The sequence below is a fragment of the Hylobates moloch genome, unplaced genomic scaffold, assembly GCF_009828535.3.
Source record: "Hylobates moloch isolate HMO894 unplaced genomic scaffold, HMol_V3 SCAFFOLD_15, whole genome shotgun sequence".
Classification (NCBI taxonomy): domain Eukaryota; kingdom Metazoa; phylum Chordata; class Mammalia; order Primates; family Hylobatidae; genus Hylobates; species Hylobates moloch.
Window position 1 is genome coordinate 37,974,979 of NW_026652290.1, and position 6,989 is coordinate 37,981,967.

The window sequence follows — 6,989 nt, forward strand, 5'->3', positions numbered from 1 at the left end:
CTCAGCATCCCGATGCCTCTGTCCCTCCTGATGGCCTGAGGGTAACACAATTGCCTTCTTTTTGGGAGGGACTCAGCCCACTCCAATATTGAGAACCAGTCCTCCCCAGTGTTGGGAATCAGTCCTCCCTAACTGTGGGAATCAGCCTTGCCCAGTGTTGGGAATGAGCCCTCCCTAATGTTGGGAATTAGCTCTCCCCAAATGTTGCATATCAGTCCTCCCCAATGTTGAGAGTCAGCCCTCCCTAATGGTGGGAATCAGCCCTCCCCAGAGTTGGGAATAAGTCCTCTGCAATGATGGGAATCGGTCTTCCCTAATAGTGGGACTTAGTCCTCCCCAGTGTTGGGAATCAGCTCTCCCTTATGGTAGGAATCAGTTCTCTCCAGTACTGGGGGTCAGCTCTCCCTAATGGTGAGTATTTACCCTCCCCAGTGGTGGGAATCAGTCCTCCCTAATGGTGGGAATCAGCCCTCCCTAATGGTGGGAATCAGCCCTCCCCAGTGGTGGGAATCAGCCCCCCCAGTGGTGGGAATCAGCCCTCCCCAGTGGTGGGAATCAGCTCTCCCCAGTGGTGGGAATCAGCTCTCCCCAGTGGTGGGAATCAGCTCTCCCCAGTGGTGGGAATCAGCTCTCCCTAATGGTGGGAATCAGCTCTCCCCAGTGGTGGGAATCAGCCCTCACCAGTGGAGGGAATCAGGTCTCCCCAGTGGAGGGAATGAGTCTTCCGCAATTTAGGGAATCAACCCTCCTGAGTGGTCAGAGTCAGTTTTCCTTAATGGTGGGAATCAGCATTTCCTAATGGTGGAAATTTGCCCTCCCCAAAGGTGGGAATCAGCCCTTCCCAGTGGAGGAAGTCAGCCTTCTCCAATTGTGGAGAAGTGCCACTGGGAAGGGCCAGTTCCTTTCAGTCTCCACAATTGAGGGAATTGGCCCTTAACAGTGGTACTTCAAGCTTAGGAGTGATAACTGCTCACCACTGTTTTGGTGTTCTTAACCCTCACTCCACCTCTGTAAACAGATCCTTCATTAGTGTCACCCCAGTTTACCATTTGAATTAGCCATCTATTTCCCACAGGGATGCTGACTGCCACAGTAGCTTAGACGGTGATAAATGCTATGGAAAAATGTCATTTCGTCCCCACTCCCCCAGTTCAGCAGTAATATTACTTGTTCTTACCTGCCACGATTGGACTAAGTGTCATCTAGCATCAGGTTGCATTGCTGTTCTGTGGTTCAATTACTTGCTGATAAGCCACACAATTCACCATCATTGTACGTTCTAAAGCAAGGGAACCTCCATTGCCTGTGCCCTGAAGGCAGCAACCATGTTCTGTGATGCTTGGTGAATCCTCAGCTCCTCATGTAGTGTGAGGGGACATAAAGACCTATTTATCCACAGCCCAGTTCAACAAACTCACAGCAGTCTATACAAGGTGGTGTCCCAGCACCTTAACATGTTTCCTGAGACCCTTCCCACTCAGCTCTGTCTCCTGCCCCTGTCAGCCCAGCACTTGCTCTGTGCTCACAGGGCCACCTGTACATTCCTAGTCCACCTCGTGCTCTTATTTGGCTGTGAGTAAAGACCCAGTTCAAGTGTCCTCTTCTCTGAAGCCTTCATTGGTTTCATCATTTCAAAGAAGTGGGGGGGCCTTTCCCTTTAGCTTTGGGAGACACACATTTGTATATCAGTTGACTCGTGCCTTTTTATTTTCTAAGTAACTTTTAGAAATTCTTGGGCTCTTTCCCCTGTCCAGTTCACACTGGCCTGAACCAGCTAGGTAAGCCAAGCCCAGTATTTTCCTTGTCTGCATTTAAGCTTATTGCTTAGCTTTGGGGAGTGAACCTGGGCTCAGAGCTCTGCAGTTCATGCGTCTCCTCTTTTTGAAAATACGTTCCAAGGATTCAGATGGTCTGGAGCTTGCTCCGTGTTTGCGGGTGGTATATAGACTTATCAGTTTCCTTCTGGAAGCCCCAGATGGATGCCATCCGGTCAAGGAGATTTGCTCCTCTGTTTAAGTTTTTCAGGTTACTCCATTACTTCCCCCCTAGAGACATCAATCTGTGTTAAGGCCACACTAGAATTTCCTGAGCGTAAAGCCCTTGAAATGTGAAATTCCTCACTTCTCTTGATGATAAAAGTGACGCAGAAAGAAAAAATAACAGTTTTGTTACCTGATGGTACTTATTAGTTAGCTCCCCTCGGAAGCAGTACTGAGAAATTTCACGTGCATTTGAGTTATACTCTGGGGGAATTTGTGAACATATGTCACTGAGTGGACACCACGAATGTGTATATTGTTTTCATCTGTAATCGACGAAATAAGGATAATATTCGTTATTTAACTATGCACTTAAGAATCATTCAGTATCAGTTTAAGTTGAATATTCTCAATGTATAGCAGCCTATTTAAAAAAAAAAAAAAGAAAACACACCAGTCTGGCTAAAAAATATCCTCAGGAAACCAGCCTGGAAGAACAGAGGGTGAAACATGAATGAGCTATTTAGCTTTTCTTGGAAAATGGCATAATTCTCAGAGGAATGAAAGGCCAAGCATTCCCCAGATTTTTGTCAGACACATGTGCCAGTCCACAAAGTGCTGGAACCCCAAACAGAGAACCTGGATGGATTTCAATTTCAGTAATTCAGGTGTTTGTGGCATAGAATAAACACCACCCAGAAGGCAGTATCGTAAGTTACCAGAAGTCCCTGTGTATAACATAATTTTAGGCAACATTTTCAGCTTCTTCTACACAGGGATAGTAAGTTAGTCATTCAGTTCAGATAAGCAGCAGATTTAACTATTTAAAAAAAGAAATCTCGAATCAACCAATGTTTGGGAATAATCTGCTGAATTAATTTGTTTCTCTAGGATCATGTAGACCTAACTTTAATTTGCTGATGTCTCCATTTCAATAACTCAAAAGGGTGTCTGTTGCATGATATGATGTAGCCCCCATTGTGTTAGATGCTAGGAGCTACCAGAACCCACCAACATGGTTCCTACTACTTCCACAAAGCATGCAGCCTTGGCAATGAGATAAATACTTATGAAACAATCAGAGGATAACCCAAGACATTGCATAAATATGTGAACACTCATAGGACAGGAATTGAGAAAAGAGAGAGAGAGAAGGACTACTGGACTACTTCCGAGAAGACTTTAGGCAACAGGGGAATTTAATATAGTGTGGAGGAATTTGATTAGTTTGAGGAAGAGAGATAGTTTACCAGGCTGGAAACTGGCAAAAGAAAAGTCACTAATTGTAAGAAAATATGTATCTGTCAGGTATTTCTATTTACTTATTTATTTATTTAGAGACAGGGTCTCACTCTATCACCCAGGCTGGAGTGCGGCAGAGCGATCATAGCTCACTGCAGTCTCAGACTCCTGGCCTCAAGTGATCTTCCCACCTCAGCCTCCTGCCCAAGTAGCTAGGACCACAGTTTCAAGCCACCACACCCAACTGATTTTTTTATTTTTATTTTTTGTAGAGATGGGGTCTCATTATGTTGCTGAGGCTGGTCTTGAACTCTTGTCCTCAAGCAATTCTCCTGCCTTGGCCTCCGAAAGTGCTGGGATTACAGGCATGAGTCACCAAGCCTGGCCATGCATTTCTTTTTGAAAAACAAAGAACTTTACATGCATTCATGACTTTACATTTTAATAACCATATGACAAATGTATTTTGGCTCCCATTTTGGAAGTGAGCAAACTGAGTCTTAAGGACATTCAGTAATCTGCTGAAGATCACCTGGAAGGAAACCACTGAGCTGGGATTGTTTTGGGGATACGGAAGAGGTCTGCCTATCTATTTTCTTCCTTACAAATGAAAATCACTGGCACTCTGGGCAATTGAATTTTGCATGTTCTTCTTACACTGTAAGTGAAGAACTGACTGGGAGAATTTAGGTGCTAAGACAAAAATGCATCTGGATATTTTCTAAGCTTAGAGCTAAGAGAGGTAGGGAAAGGTGGAGTAGTTGGAGTCTCAGTATTCAATGTGGCTGCAGCCATTTGCCACCCTTAAGTTGTGCTGCCTTTCTGGCTCCCATGAGCTCTGCAGTGTGGTAGAGGGATCCTGGGTGGAGGTCTTCCCTGTCCAATTAAGGACAGAGTCTATGCACAGGCTCCACTACTCCAGGGCAGGTCACAGAATGTTTTATACCCAGAGAGAAGTCTAGGAACATGTGGCAGATGGCTAGTTTCCTCCAAATCCATCTTTCCAAATCCATCTTTCCTTTCTTCCTGGGTATGAAGCCATTCAGCTAGAGACTATATTTCCCAGCCTCCCTTGCAGACTAAATGATTGCTTTTGAAATGTGGGCATAGGCGATATGTGCAACTCCTGTTTCCCATCTTAAATGGAAATCACTCTTCTTGGACGTGCTCTCTTTCTCCCCTCCAATAGGTGGGCACCTGATGTGCTGGTAATCCCATTCTACCAAGCAGATGAATACCGCCCCACAGGATAGAGGAGTAAGAGAAATAATCTAGATCTCTTAATCATTATGTGTGACAGAACGTCCTCCCAGCCTAAAACAAACAACGCCACAATATATGTGAAAGAAAAATCAACTGGGGCTGGGCACGGTGGCTCACCCCATGATCCCAGCACTTTGGGAGGCTGAGGTGGGTGGGTCACTTAAGGTCAGGAGTTCAAGACCAGCCTGGCTAACATGGCGAAACCTTGTCTCTGATAAAAATATAAAAACTAGCTGGGCATGGTAGCAGGCACCTGTAATCCCAGCTACTTGGGAGGCTGAGGCAGGAGAATTGCTTGAATCTGGAAGGTGGAGGTTGCGGTCAGCCAAAATTGTGCTATTGCACCCCAGCCTGGGCAACAGAGCAAGACTCCATCTCAAAAAAAGAAAAATCAATTCGACCTTATGAGCTACTCTATTTTGGGGTCTGTTTAATATAAGAGCTTAGGTTTGACCCTGAATAATGCAGAATAGATCCAGGCTGGAAAGCAGAACATTGACTTCAAGTCAGTATTTTGTCTTCTTTCCTTCTTTCCTTTCTCCCACAAATATTTATGGTGCATCGACTCTGTACCAGGCAATATGCAAGTTGCTGGTGATGGTAAACAAAAAAGCCATGTTCCTCTCTCGTGGAGCCTACATTCTAGTAAGAAGAGGCAGACAAAAACAAGTAGACACACATGAAACTAAAACATCTATAGACTGGAATATGTGTTGCAAAGGACAAAAACTTGGGCTGGGATAGATATGAATGGGGGAGAGAAGGCTACTTTAGATAGCACAGTCAGGGCAAGCCCCTGTGAAGAGGTGGTGTTTTAGTTGATCCCTAACGGAAGAGAAGAAGCCAGGGATGCCAGGAGTGGGAGGACACCAGTCCAAGCAGAGGGGAGCATGTGCAAAGGTCCTGGAGCAAAGAAGTTGAGCACAAGGAACTGAACACAAGAATGAAGAGGGGAGAGAAGCACCACAGAGGACTGGCAATGTAGATGGGAGCCAGGTCTTAGTTTTACCCTCAGTGCATCAGGAAGCTCCCTGGTGGAAGAGTTTCAAGCCAGCAATGGAGGTGGGAGGTGCGATAATTCACTTAATTATTTTAGGATAACTTTCACTGCTTGATGGAGAAAGGACAAGGAAAAAGTAAGTTTATATAGTTGCCACAGGCCATACTGGTCCTGGCAGTGGAGGTTGGAACAGGTTTTAAGAAAAATCACAGAAAACATTTTTCTAATCACATAATAATATTTGAAAGCAATTTAAGTTTTTAAAAATAAGTGTAAGCCAGTTTTTTTAAAGAGTTAAGTGCCCTAATTCCAAACAGGCTGGGAATCGCTGGTTTAGAGGTTAGCGGTGCTGTCATCTTGTCAGCATTTGTAGTTTTTGGTTGTGGGTGAGGCTGTTGAAAACGACATCTCTCCAGAGGCACTGGGCACAGCTCTTTCTGGGGCAAGTAAGAGTTGTTGCCATGGGGCTTTAGAAAGCTTGCGAGCGGCCTGGTCTTTGGAATTTCTGCTCTTCATTTAGAGATAGCAAAGAAGGAATTGGAAATATTTTAATTTTAAATTAAATATTTAAATGTAATTTGAATATATACTTAATTATAGTTTAAATATACATTTAAATGAAATATAGTTAAATATTTTAATTGTAAAGTAAACCTTCCCATATCATTAAAGCTACCTCTGTTATTCCAGCAAGTGAGGTCCGTGTTTAAGAACCACCATTCCTTCAAATATTAATTCCTAATGGGGATTTGCTTCTTAAAGAGCAACATCCTGGCTCTTTTTGACGTAACTATTGACAGGGAAGGAAATGACACTGTTCCCAGATTTGCGGAGTTTGATACAGTTAGTATTGGGGTTTTCTTTCTAAGGTTTTAAATATTGCCCTTAGAAATGGGAAATTGATTTTTTATCTTTTTTTTTTTTTTTTTGGTCAGAGAGGTGACACCAGGGTCTGAACCGGTCCAAGTTAAATCTATTTCGCGACTTGCTTTTGTTGGGTTAGGTTTTTGCATATCTAAGAAATCTAACAAGAAAAGAAGTCCAAGTTTCCGCGTTTGCACATCAGGAAATGGTTAGCATGCCCCAGTCTCGCCTTACAGACCTGCTGAGGAGGAAAACCTTCTTTTCTCTTCCCTCCCCCTGCCCTGTCCCTCCTTTCTATCTCTTGCCTGCCCCAAAGGCTTCTCGGAGGGAATGGGCCGGGGGATATGGGCATGCTTGACCGCCCTTGGAGAATGGCCCGCCGTCAGCTCAGCTGCGCTCTGCTCCCTTCTAGGGCAATGGGGACTCTCCTGGGGGCAGGAGGAGGGAAGAGGGCAGCGAGGAATCACACATGGCTGGGTTTCCTATGGCAAGGTTCCCTTGTTTGTGCTTTCTTCCTCTGCTCCAAAAAAAAGCCCCTGGAAGAGGCCTGGGGAGCCAGATCAAATGTACTGGCTCCGAGCCAAAGCTTGACTTCTCCGGCCAGGAACTCTAAGTTCTCAAGTCTTCATTTCTGTCCCATT